The sequence below is a fragment of the Trachurus japonicus genome, chromosome 7, assembly GCF_045865225.1.
Source record: "Trachurus japonicus isolate A0001 chromosome 7, Traja_1.0".
In the NCBI taxonomy this organism is placed as follows: Eukaryota; Metazoa; Chordata; class Actinopteri; order Carangiformes; family Carangidae; genus Trachurus; species Trachurus japonicus.
This window is the reverse complement of record NC_140913.1, coordinates 13,036,068-13,042,851: the sequence shown is the minus strand read 5'-3', so window position 1 is coordinate 13,042,851 and position 6,784 is coordinate 13,036,068. Positions and strand designations below refer to the sequence as shown.

The 6,784-nt window shown below is 41.8% G+C and overlaps 1 protein-coding gene across 6 annotated transcripts in view; it reads left to right on the top strand.

Moving 5' to 3' along the window:
- Window positions 1-1,239: 1,239 nt before the first annotated feature.
- The window catches only part of arhgef19 (Rho guanine nucleotide exchange factor (GEF) 19), a 32,937-nt gene continuing 27,392 nt past the window's right edge, over window positions 1,240-6,784 (top strand). The window contains exons 1-4 of one of the 6 annotated variants that reach the window (XM_085781317.1): window positions 1,240-2,014; window positions 2,324-2,463; window positions 4,183-4,255; window positions 4,628-4,878. The gene's annotated coding sequence lies outside the window, so the exon portion shown is untranslated. Of the gene's footprint in view, window positions 2,015-2,222; window positions 2,464-4,170; window positions 4,256-4,627; window positions 4,879-6,784 lie in introns of those variants that run through there. The other 5 variants (XM_085781318.1, XM_085781316.1, XM_085781315.1 and 2 more) reach the window with 5 other exon arrangements.

The window sequence follows — 6,784 nt, the reverse complement described above, 5'->3', positions numbered from 1 at the left end:
AAATTACAACTTCTCGATCCATCCTCATCCAAAAAGGGTCTGTGAGTGTTTGTGTCCACGGCAGACACTGACCTGCAGCCTGAGCTGAGTGAAACATCTTCAAAAATGTAATTACTATATTGATCATTTGCGAATTACCCAGTAACTTCAGCATCATTGCAGTATGACCATGTTACCAGGACATTCTGTGTTTTTTCTGTGAAATTTAAAGGTGACGCTAAAAGAAAGAGGCACAATGTCCGCCACAGTGACACCACATCAGCATCACTGTGTTGTGTTTTGACTGGTGAACTATAGGTGCAGGATGTGATGTCAATGCTTCTGTCAAGTCAACGCACACTGTCGACATCATGGTGAATAGATAGTGTGGACCCACAGCTCTGATTGGTCCACCTTGGGTTCGGTTTCGTGCGGTGAGCTCTACTGTACCATCAAAGTGAATCACAGTGACTGTAATATTAAATTGATGTTATGTGTGTGTAGAGATATATAAGGGGCACTCTGCACTGTGGGAGGCAGCGACTCCATAAACTTTCCTGTAGCTTTTTCTCTCTGACAGAAAGGCAGCAGTTCTTTGGGATCAATTTCCCATCAACATATCAGCACTGCAGGTGTGTGTTGGACCGAAATCACCTCTTTGAGGATGTGGGTGCAGGACTCCATACTAGACAACAGTATGGTAAATAAAAAAAGGAAATGTAATTATATACATGATAAAAGCACAACACTAATCAGTACCATCCAGTGCCTGCTCCCATAAATTGCCTTTCTGTCTAAGCTATGATGGTTCTACTTCAAAATGTATTTGTACAGCACCAAATCATAATTTGCATATCTCAAGGCACTTTACGGGGAGCAGTACAGGGGGACTACAGGTGGGACAGCTTAGCTAGAACTAGCTTCTCCATTTTCTTGTTTACAAAGGTGAGGATTTTTACCTAAAAAGCACACAGAGTGGCTGCAGATCAAAAACCGCTGCACAGTAAACACTGCAGTGGATTTCCACTGTCAGCAAGAACTTGGTGGTATTTGTTGATCTTCACTGACCCCAATTAATCCATGTGTCATTTAAAGAATAGACATTAATATGAAGCTCACCCTGCCTGCAGGGAAGCTTAATTGAATCCTCAATTTAGTCCTGGAGAAGCTTCAGGATATCATCTTAGTTTATTCAGGACGAACTATTTTACACCATGAGCCAGAAATCTGTTTAGGACTAGGACTAGCCTTGAATCTCTGTCTGGGAAACCAACCCTTTTAGAGTTTATAAACCTTGAAAGATGATGCAAAACAATAAGATAAATCTGTGATGAAGAACATTTAGGATGAAATTAAAACAAGTATTTAAGATGGAAATTTACAGCAGGGGAAATCTGCAGCTGCTTCACCTATTAGCGGCTTGATTAGACTTTTGTTGTTGTTAAATGTTGACTGTGGAGTGCCCCTTTAATCTGAGTTTGAATTGTATTTTTTTTTTTTTTGCTTAAAAAATGACGACTGACATGACGTTAAAGCACACGGCTGTTACAACAACGCACCTTTGTTTTGAAGCTGATTTTCGATATGCTGTGATTGTGTTGTTATAACAGATTCTCTGTTGTCTTCACTGTTGGATAAAAAAACCAAACACCTGCAGACATTGACACTAACCTGCTGTATGCAATATGTTAATGCACCGCACATAAACTGCACATGTTTCCGAAGCATGCCCGATACTTGAATCTGCACAGTGGAAGGTTTGTGAGAGCTGCTGCTGTACAGGAGGTCTGTGTTGTGTGTCAGCTGTTTTGCATTTAGATCTTTTAGAAGAAAATAAATCCAATTTGATGAATGTAAATCTGACGCCTCCTCAGTGTGGCATCCTTAAAGCTGGAGGGATGAACTTCTCAATCCTCTTCTTCTCTCACCCCCACCCCCCACCCCCTCACAGGACGTACAGTAACCTTCTCCAAACAGCAGAGACCTGCAGACAGATACAGAGGACGCTGATTTATTAGGAGTCAGAAACAGACAGGTGTTCGTTAATGATTCTCTCTTCCTCTCTCTCCTCCCCTCACACTCTCACAAATGGCCGTGGCCTCGGGCAGCTCCTGACTTTTATTTTATCTCCTCTGCTCTTTCTCATTACCTTTCCCCCTCCTCCCCTTCTCACTCCCTCAACCTCTCTTATTTCATCCTCGAAGTCTTCATTATTATTTTTTCTTTTTTGATATATCTCTCTTTTTTTCCCTCATTCCCTCTCTCTGTCTCTCTTTCACTCCCTCGGCCACATTCATCTTCTGATTGTTATGATTGCTGTGCGTTCCTCTGCCATGGCCTGCAGGAAGAGTGAGTTAGTACATGTCAGTGAGCACAGGTATGCACCGTGGACACCGGCTGGCGGCTCCTTCACCCAGCACTGGATTAAGGAGGGAGACGCTCACATGCTCAGGCTGCAGTTTAGAGGCCGGAGTCAGACTGAAGGTAACAGAGCAGCAGACAGCACAGCGCAGCACATGATGAGAGTCAAACAAACAGTTGTTTGAATGTGTTGAATGTCTCTGGAATCATTATCACAATGTTTTTCTATAGATAAATACAATTAATGGATACATCTTGATCCACAAAATCACAAAAATGCTGCAATTTGACCTCATAATGGTAAAGTTCCTGATTAATAATGAAAATTATATAATAATGAAATTTTTGCACAGTCCTTGCATAAAATGAAACACAGTAGTACCAGACATAAGAACAGATGAAAAAGACAATAAACAATAGAAAACCAGAAAGTAAAATCACGAGTTGTATCAATCTGAACTATTGATGAACATTGATGAACAACACAAAATAGGAACTATTAATATTACTAAATCCCTTTATCCTCGTGGCTCTGAGTGTGCAAACATTTTTCCAAGGAGTCCAAATACAAAAGATGCCCAAGACAATAAAATTGATTGATTGACTTAATTGTCCACCTTAGTGGAAATGTATGTTTCGCTTGTCAGTATATAAAAATACAACTATAATACAACAAATCATTTAAATATTAAAACTTGCAACACATCATACTACACATCACTGAAAGAAACAACAACAGACAATAGTGCAATGGGCAGAAAACAGCAATGATAGGTGGAAGTAGGTTATGGCCTATGAGAGAACACATTTTAAATGACTTAGGTTTTACCTGATGCAATCATCTTGCTTTCATGGCCTGTATGGCGTGAGGAATAAAAGACATCTTGTATCTGTTCCAGCTCGCCCTTGGGGCCCTGAATCAAAGGCCAGATGGGAGCAGCTCAAGTTCAGAGTTTAGTGGGTGCAAGGCATCTACAGATTTCTGTCTGGCCCTCCTCAGTAATGCACAGTCAAATACATAACAGAGCTGTTTGTGTGACTTGCCAACCACCTTCCCTGCAATATTCACAATTTTAGGAAGCTTTTTGTCCTTGCGCTATTTCCTTTTGATGGAGCAACTGTAAATAACATGAACTTGACTCTTAAAGATTCAGTTAAGAGCTGCAACAAACAAAGCAAAGGAGCATGTAATATTCATAGACCACAATCAGACAAAGGAGAATAATAAAGCTGCAGATTTTTTTTCCAGCTGAACAAAAACAACATTAACAGGGTTTTGGCAACAAACAGTTGCTTCCATAAGGGTCCTGTTTGTCAAATGTCAACTCTGTCTTAATCAGCATCTATATTGTGTTTAATGACTATATATATATATACATATATATATATATATATATATATTTATTATATATATATATATTTATTTATTATAAATGTATGAATCAAGTATTATACTCATTACAAACCAGATATTCAGGAGATGTCAGTGGATCATAAGATGCTGCACTTAAACATACCATCATTTAGACATGAACTAATGATCAATGAGTGTGTTAATAGATTATATTATTATATTATATTATATTATATTATATTATATTATATTATATTATATCATCTATTACAGTATAGTATTATAGAAGATCTTATTAAATATAACTTTATTTATACATATTACATACATTTTATCATCTACGTAGGAAGAATGTTTTATATGATTAATGATGAATTACAGATTTTATAATGCTTAACTAAAGCTGATTATAAAATAAATTGTATAGTGTTAGTGTCATGTGATCTTGTTAATTCAGAAATATTTTGAATTGTCAGTATTTCTCTCAGGCCTCTACTGACCTGTTTTCCTCTGACAAAAAGAAAATGGGGACAATTAGACGTCCAGCACTGCTGTCCCGAGGTAACTAAACCCCCCACCACACACACACACACACACACACACACACACACACCATCTCCATTCTTTTCATGTTTGATTAGTGAACACAGTTGATACAGCAGTGAGCAAGCAGCAGCTTCTTTCTGTCAGTGAAAGCTGCACAGACACTAAATAACTATTAGAGTTAGAGGAAGGGCAAGAGAGGGGGAGGAGAAAGAGAAAATGAGAGAGCACTTCTCCAACAGTAGCAGAGAGAGAGAGAGGAGGGAGGGAGGGAAAAGTAGCGAGAGAGAAGGGAGAGAGCAGAGGAGCGTAGAGAGAGGATCTGAATTGTAAGTAGCTGTGAGAGCAGCAAGTGGCAGGCAGTTTTCAGCCTGTTTTTGTTTCCTCCAGGAGCCAGAGAAGCAGGAGAAGAAGAGGAAGAAGAGTCAGGCAGAAGAGCTGAGATCTGAGCAAACCTGAGGTGTGTTGAAAAACAAAGAGAAAGAAGCTGGAGGAGGAAGAGAAGGGAGGAAAGAAGCCAGGAGGAACACAAGGCAGCAATGGATAGCAGAGCAACTCGGTCTGACCCTGGGATGGCCTGGATTCACACACTGCTGCTGGCCACCAGCCAGCACACACGCTAGACTGCTAACGCCAATGAGGTACAGCACTGACACACACACACAACAAAATGGACAAAACAGAGAAATCTACACACACACTCCACATTCCTGTCAAAAGCTTCCTGCTCCGAGTCGGTGGGGGGGGGCGGATTGCTGCTGGGAGTGAAAGTCGAGCTGTGTTGCTTGTCTGATAGCGAAAAGTTTCACTTTGAGAAAGTAAAAGTGTGCAGCTCGTCAGGTGCACTGCATGTTCTCATGCACATATAGTCTGAAAACAAAGGAGGAAACTGTCGGTGTGTGGGAGACCAGAGGAGAGGAGTTGTTCTGTCTGGGATCCGTACTGTCTTAATGTTAAATCACAGAAGAAAAGATCATTTAAATGTAACAGTATCGGTTTTTGTCACTTTGCTGCAGCTTGTACAGCTGCACATATCCTGCTCAAGTAGATGCAGACATCCTCCGAGAGGCATCTTTAGATTTTCTGTTTGTGTAATTCCTCTGGAAGCAGCAGCAGCTTCTTGCATCAGTAATGATCCCAGCAGCTCAGAGCAGAGTGTGATGGTTACAGTGCAGCACTGAGTTGCTGCAGAGCGGGGCAGGTAAGTGCATGTCTGGAGTATGTTGAATGAGGGGTTGTTAAAAACTGTACATGGCTGAAACTTGGCGCCGCAGCATACACACACGCACGCGCACACACACACACACACACACACACACACAGACGCTCACACATTTTAGCATAAAAGTCAAACACCCTCTCTGCCAGAGCCTCAGGTTGTTAACATAGGCCTCTACGTGGATCCGTGTGCGTGTGTGCGTATAGCAGTAGATTTTTAGGTTTTTGTTTTCTTTTGCTTTCAGCCTCTCTCGTTTTGTTTGCTTTCTGATGTGGAACCTCCAGCTGCTCCAGTTGTTGTTGACACAGCTTCATCAGGGATAAACAACTATGTCTTTCAGGAACCAGTTTATTATTTTCAGCTCTCTTCTTCTTCTTCTTCTTCTTTTCTGTGAGGTGACTGACACTTCATCAGAAACAGCAATCTTTCAAATGCACAGAGGGTGAGCTGAGGTGATGGCTGCGCCGCTGTCTGCAGCGCTGATGAGTAAGTCTACCGTCATGTCAGTCGACCACGTCTGCGTTAGCTTGTCTGGGAGGAACATATTTTGGCTGCAGCAGGACTCGACAGCTGTGGGTGTTTTCTGGATTATCTGATTTACCACGACTCGTCCACCTGCACGCTGCAGAGACATGAACATAAATCAGGACTTTGAGCCATTTTACTGCACTTTAACGACGAGCGGGAGATCCCCCGCCTGATTTCAGACTCACACCTGATAACGTTTTGTTTTTTAATAATCGACTAATCAGAAAAAAAAGAAAAAGAAAAAAGAAAGTTGGGTTTCATTTTGACGTGCTTGGATTTCCAACCTGTAGCACACACACACACACACACGCTGCTGTAGGTTTGATTCCTGCTCTTATCACTCACACATTTATAACTCCCCTCCCTCCCCTTTCCCAACTTCCTCCCCCACCACTGTACGTCTGCAGACTGAAGAGCACCTGCCCCCTCACCTGCCTTTCAGACAGTGGCTGTCTGAGCGTGTGTGTGTTTTTGTGTGTGTAACATTGCACACAAATGCTACCTGTGCTCCTTGTGGATGTTTACATTCACGTACACACACGCACACACACGCACGTGCACATGCTCAGCTCTGTGTCTGGTTTAAAAACTAGGTTAAAGTCATTAGTCATCTGACTGAATGCTCCTCTCCTCTCATCAGTGACACTGACTTTACCAGGAGGCTCACTCACTTTCTCGTTGGCCTTTTTTTTCTGACCTGTGGCTTAAATAGCAGTGGCTCCTAATGGCCCATAATAGCAGCCCTCGCTTGCTACCTGCACGTGCATGGCCGAGTTTTCTTTGTCTCCTGCCCCGGCTTA